At 41.7% G+C, this 6,832-nt stretch overlaps 1 pseudogene; it reads right to left on the bottom strand.

Annotated features, from left to right (window-relative positions):
• Positions 1–2,782: 2,782 nt before the first annotated feature.
• Positions 2,783–3,536, bottom strand: LOC113909189 (annotated as a pseudogene).
• Between the last annotated feature and the right edge of the window lie 3,296 nt (positions 3,537–6,832).

Genomic DNA, 6,832 nt, shown 5'->3' with positions numbered 1-6,832 from the left:
TAAAAACAACAAAATGTCCCTATCAAAACTATATTGTGGTGTGGGTACAGCCTTCTTGTTTTGATACAGCTCTAGAAAATAGTTGGCACCAACTATTTTAACTTAAAAAAACTTTTAAAATGTTTTAAGGGTTGATAAAAATACAGACTAATAATTTCTCAATGCAGCTTAGAGGTTGAGAAAAAGATGCTAAGAGTTAATGAATCTTCCAAATACAGGCAGTCCCTAATATATAGAGCATTTTCCAAATATAAATGGTGACCCCCATTGGGCTCAGAGGAGCAGCAGAAACCCCTCTCCTACTTCTCCCAGTGATCGTACTACCACCAGTCACACTAAACCCACTTCTATGGCCCCAGGGAGGGAAAGATGGGAAGAAAAGTGAGGCAGGGCATCTGTCTTGCTGTGCAGAGGCTCTTGCTACAGTTCATGTTCGCCTCCATTCCCACATCTGCCTCCCCCATCTCCACCCAAGCTCCCTGCCAGTGGACAGAACTAGAGAGCTCTTCCTCTCACTGGGTGGACATTGAGGGCAGGGGGGAGGCCACAGGGGCCAGCACTACAAGGTCAGGGTTCCTAGCAATCCAACTTGGAATTCACAAATCATTTTCTTGCATATTAAAAACCAAAACAAAACATAGTTATAAATGGCAGTTCTTTTCAACCATTAGAACATTGCGCTATTAAGCGAGTTAGTGTGTTTGGGGTTAACCCCTAACCACCACTTATGACATTTTTTAATGGGGAAAAAAATGCTCTGGATTTGTAAGAAAAAACTTTCTTATAAATGGCCATTTGAAGGGTGGAGGCAGGAAGCACTTGAGAGAGTAGCAAGGAATGAGTTTCTTGACTCCTTCCTGAGTGAGCAGGGCAGTTGAAAGGGGGGAAATCGGTTTTTGTTTAACAAAGCCATGCACAGATCCCTTCAATGCTCTAGGTGTAAGAGGTGGAGCTCAGTAGATAGCTCACTCCTGCAAGCACTTAAGTGTCTAGGCCTCTGTGACTGTGACTAAATAATGCTGTTGCTTTTCAAAATTGTAACAACAATGCAGGTATTTTTAGCACCTGGCATTAGCTTTATAGGCACTCATACCAATAGCTACCCCCACCCAAACCCTGTCCTCTGTTAACTGTTGGTCCAACATGAGTGAAGTATAAGAATTGAGACTGTAGCCCTTTAGGGGCCAACTGGGAGAAACTCTGCCTGAGGGGTTAAAGCAAAATGACTCCGGCCAGCCCACTATCTTTCCTGGCAAGAATCATGGAATTGGCCATTTGAGACTTCCTTATCAAACTACTCAATCTTCTGGCCCAACGTCTCCAGATCTCTTCTGGAAACTGAACATGGTCCAGAGGCTCTGCAAAGTTTTATAAAGAGTGCTAAGCAAACTTTTCCTCCTCTTTGCTGTATCGGAGCAAATGACTTTATCCTAGAAATGTGTCAGAAACAGATCAGAGTCAACAGTCACTTATGTAAAGCTGGTATTTTAGAAGAGCTCTTTAATTATTAAAGATTCAAACCTAAGAACCCAAGGTTCTGGAGCATCTCTTCTTCCCACCATCAATGGGAATAAAGTAAGATAGATAAAGGATTTAAATAACCCCTTTTATCTGGATGCATGTGGACAGAGTTTTAGAAGTCAGGGGGCCTTCTAAACAGGAAGAACTGTGACTTGTGAAAGGAGCTGTCCACATCATTGGTGATGGGCAAAGGCTTAGACTGTAGGCTGATGAGAAAAGAGGAATCAGGGGTGCCTGGGTGGCTCAGTCGTTAAGCGTCTGCCTTCGGCTCAGGTCGTGATCCCAGCATCCTGGGATCGAGCCCCACATCAGGCTCCCTGCTCGGCGGGAAGCCTGCTTCTCCCTCTCCCACTCCACCTGCTTGTGTTCCTGCTCTCTCTCTCTCTCTCTCTCTCTCTCTGGTGGGAAGATTTTATTTATTTATAAATAAATAAATAAAATCTTAAAAAAAAAAAAAAGAAAAGAGGAATCATTCCCAGCAAAATCAGCCTGGAAACGAAAGGCAGAGAATGCTAGTAAGATCTGGCCAAGCTTTTAGATGCCAGAAATAGAGTACCTCAGGGCATGAGGGCACAAAATCTTTCTGTAAAGCTGAGACTGAAAACAACTTTTTGGTTTTTGTTAACAGCTGTTGAGGACATAGCACCTGGGTGGCTCAGCTGGTTAAGCGTCTGCCTTCGGGTCAGGTCATGATCCTGGTGTCCTGGGATGGAGTCCCACATTGGGCTCCCTGCTCGGCGGGGAGTCTGCTTCTCCCTCTGCCCCTCCCCGCTCTCATGCGTGCTCTCTCTCATGTTCTCTGTCAAATAAATAAATAAAATCTGCAAACAAAACAAAACAAAACAAAAAAACAGTTGTTGAGGACAAGCAACTGAGGTGTCTCAAGAAGAGTACAGAGCAACGCACATGGGGCTGACTGGAAAGGAGCTGCTGGGGGCCAGCAGCTGCAGTCTCGGGGTCAGAAACCAGGCCACAGTGAACAGTGTGGTGTGAGCATCCCAGGGATCAGCCGGAGACTCTCACTCCCCGCCATTAGTGTTTGGCTTATAGCCTTGCTCCTCTATACGACAGCAATAGACAAGGTTGTTTTTTATTTTCTTGCCAAGGCTGTAAACTCTGTTACTTAGTGATCCTTGGACCCCAGGTCAGCCAGCAGAGCGCTGGTGCAATGAGGCCATAGGCAACCCCGAGTCACCAGGTCACACCGTGGCCTTGTACCACCTGCCCTCGAGCCCCTCATAGAGTCCTGTCACATCTGCAGTTATAAAGGAGTATGCACCAGGAAGTCACATTTTGTCCCCACCGGGACATATCTCTTGGCAGCGGTCAGGAAGGTGGGGTGCTCCACGGCTCTGTGATGCCAGTGGAGCCTGAGCAGCAGCTTCAGATACACAACAGACCATCTCCCCTCCTTTGGGCTAAAAGAAACTCTATTTGAAATCCTACCTCTCTGGAGTCTTGTCTGGCTACAGGGGAAGCAGCAGCCTCCAGATAGGCTCAGGACTTTGTTGTAAGAGGCAGACCGTGGGTCCAACCTGGGCTCATGGCTGTCACCCGTGGGCATGGGCACAGGCTGCTGGGCCCAGCCCACTTCTCCAGGGCCACCCTGTCACCCGGCTTTTCTCTGGACAAGGTGCTCCTTGCAGCTTTAAGGGCCAATTTGGGGTCTTCTCCTTCACACAAGAACACGTGGTCCTTGGGTTTGTTTGGGTGTGCCAAAGGTGAAGTGGCAGAGACTGGGGAACCCCAAATACCACTGGTCTTCCCACCAGGTGGGTTCAGACACTGAGTCTGCACAGGCATTGATTCATCAAAGATACTACTTCCTTTCCCCTCTGAAGGATTGGTCCTTTTCAGTATGTTCTGAGGCTCTTCAGTGGGTCCAAAAATATTAGATGCCATCTTGTTGGGCCTGCTCCAAGGAGCAGCTTCCAAAAAGATTGCTCCCTCTCCTCCCAAGGGCTTCATGGCCCTGGAGCCGACTGGCCGCCCTCACTCCCTGGACCCTGGAACATGTCACCCATGGCCGGGTGCCTCCTCCAAACATTGTTAAATTTTTTTTGGCCTTAGTTTTAACTTAATTTTCCAATTGTTTGTTGTTAATATGTAGAAATACACTTTTCCTATATTGACTTTTTATTCTGCAACCTTGTTAAATGCACTTATTTTTCTCACAGCGTTTTCTTTTTTTCAATATTTCTTAGTATTTTCTATGTAGACAAATAAAATAAGACAAAACCAGAGAGGGAGACAAACCATAAGAGACTCTTAATCGTAGGTAACAAACTCAGGGTTGCTGGAGGAGAGGTGGATGGGGGATGGAGTAACTGGGTGATGGACATTAAGGAGGGCACATGATGTAATGAGCACTGGGTATTCTATGCAAATGATGAATCACTGAACTCTACCTCTGAAACTAATAATACACTGTATGTTAATTAATTGAATTTAAATTAAAAATAAAATAAAATAAAATACCTCATTAAAAAAAGAAGAAGAAAGAAAAGACATCCTTGTCTTTTGTTCTGGTATTAAGGGGCAAATATTCTGTCATTTACCATTAAGTATGTAACCTTTAGATATTGAAGATGCATACTCATACACACATATTTTAGTGTTTTGGAAAAACAGATATTTGGTCAGTATGGTAAATGGTTTGTGTATATGAACCCTTATTAGTATATTTAAATATTACTTTTAAATTATGGCTCTCTATCACCTAAAACATTAAACTGAGCCTTTAACAAATTAAGTCATTTTAAGACTAGTATTTTGAAGACGTGTGGCAGTAAACATACCTGGAAGAAGTCATTCCCAAATCTTTTGCTTGTGTTATTTTTATTTATTTATAACTTATTTATTAATTTGTTATGTATATTATATATATTAATTTATTTATAAATTTGTTAATTTGGATATAGTTGACACACAACGATATGCTAGTTTCAAGTGTACAACACAGTGATTCAGCATGTTTATACATTATACTGTGCAGCTACCATCTGTGGCTATGCAATGCTATTACAATATCACTGACTGTATTCTTCGTGCTGTGCCTTTTATTTCCACGGCTTATTCATTCCATAACTGGAACCCTGTATCTCCCTCTCCATTTCACCCATTTTTCTCATCCCCCCCCACCTGTTTGTGTTGTCTTTAAATTAAAAAAAAACATATACAACAGTTCTCTAAAAGTTGAAATATTTAGGAATAACAACTGACAAAACACTGACTGGCGACACGATATTCCCATGGAACATCACTGTATTAAGGAATTGGTAAGCTTATCTTCCAGATACAGATGTTCCTTATGAGATTTTGATTATCTCATTTGTTTCCTCCTGTTTCCTGTACCTCAAATCCCCATCATTACCAGGAATCTTGGTGCCAATGGCCCCATGGTGTCTCCTACAAATTCAGGGGCCCTCACCTCCACCATCAGCTTTATTTGGCACTTCTGCCATCCCAGCTCCAGGATGTTCTGATCTGACCCCATGAAGGCTACTTTGAGTGATTCCTTTCCCTTTATGCCCTTCAGTTTGTTTATAGGTAAGAGAGGGGAGGATTGGGAGCTAAACACATTTTTTTTATGTTATGTTAATTACCATACATTACATCATTAGTTTTTGATGTAGTGTTCCATGATTCATTGTTTGTGTATAACACACAGTGCTCCATGCAGTCCGTGCTCTCTTTGATACCCATCACCAGGCTAACCCATCCCCCCACCCCCCTCCCCTCTAGAACCCTCAGTTTGTTTCTCAAGTCCATAGTCTCTCATGGTTCATCTCCCCCTCCGATTTCCCCCACTTCAGTTTTCCCTTCCTACTATCTTCTTCTTCTTTTTTTTTTTAACATATAATGTATTATTTGTTTCAGAGGTATAGGTCTGTGATTCAACAGTCTTACAGGATTCACAATGCTAACCATAGCACATACCTTCCCAAATGTCTATCACCCAGGGTGGCTGGGTGATAAACACATGTTTATTAAATATAGAGAATACAAATTCATGTCTTCTATAAAATTGGTTATATATATATATATATATATATATATATATATATATATAAACTTTAAAAAACAAAGCAGGAAAAAAATATTTCCGCTGAAGGGTCAGAGTGTCAGGAATAGCTCCATTATGGGAGACTCCTAACATCCAGGGAGTTGGCAAGCTCAGGCACTACTTCTGTACTTGAGAACAAAGAACGTAAATCCTTTTATAAAGTTAAGAATCCCTTTGTTCACAGAATAATCACATCCTATTTTATCTGTTTTGTAAGTTTGGATTTTTGTATTCTGGGTCTAGTTAAAGCCAAGCACACCCATGGTAAACACAAAAGTATACTACTTTGTTCCACAGTACTTTTAAGCCTGCTGTTTCGAATGATCAAAATACAGGACAGCATACAAATGCATTCGTGTATGTAGAAACTCTTAATGCATGTTGGCTAGAAGGATTCCTTTCCAAATTCATCTGCTGCAAAGCTACTCCTCCACCCCTACTGGACTCCACCACACGCCCACTTGTTAGCTTTCTGTCTTGTAACTTTCTCTTTCACTACAACAAAATTTTTCCCTTTCCCTGAATTGCTATCCTCTTTTCTATCTCCATGATGTTGCATTAGTTGTTTTTGTTGCTGGAATGTCCTTTCTCTCCTCTCAACTGATTAAATTTTACCCAGTTCTTAAGATCTAATGCACATAGTGTTTATCTCTGAAGCCTTCCCTGAATTGCTAGCTATTATTGAAAGTCCCCATAGCACTCTCTACCCGTTTTTATTAGAGAATCTACAAACAACAGCCTTGGCTGTGCCTGTTGTTCATGTATGTTAACTAGACTAAGCAGGGAGTCGATGCTTGAGAACTGCTAGCTGAGTGGTTAAGTGAGTGAATGAATGAATAAATTGAATGAATGAATTTTTAATTTTCCTCTGTTCTGCTCTCTTGAACCCCCTTTTTTTGGTCTTCATATTTTTTCCACAGCATTTAACACATTCTAACATACTACATGACTTTCTTATTTTTTCATATTTATTGTCAGTGTCCTCCCATCGAGGTGTGGTGTTTGTCTTTAGAATGTGTTAGTGTTTATTTAAGAAATTGATAAAATAAAGAGTTGTTGCCACATATTTTCCCTTCTAATCTCACGTCTTTGATTCTTGTGATTTAGGAAGTAGCTGAATTCACATATTATCCTTGTTCCTAGTTTCCCAGTAGCCTGACACCTTTGTCTGAAATTCCTCATCATCTGAATAGAATTCTTTGTGATAAGGCTTTGAATTTCTGTTAAATATTTAACTCCTAGCTA

Source organism: Zalophus californianus, chromosome 6 (genome assembly GCF_009762305.2).
Source record: "Zalophus californianus isolate mZalCal1 chromosome 6, mZalCal1.pri.v2, whole genome shotgun sequence".
Lineage (NCBI taxonomy): Eukaryota > Metazoa > Chordata > Mammalia > Carnivora > Otariidae > Zalophus > Zalophus californianus.
This window is presented reverse-complemented; position numbering and strand designations above follow the sequence as displayed.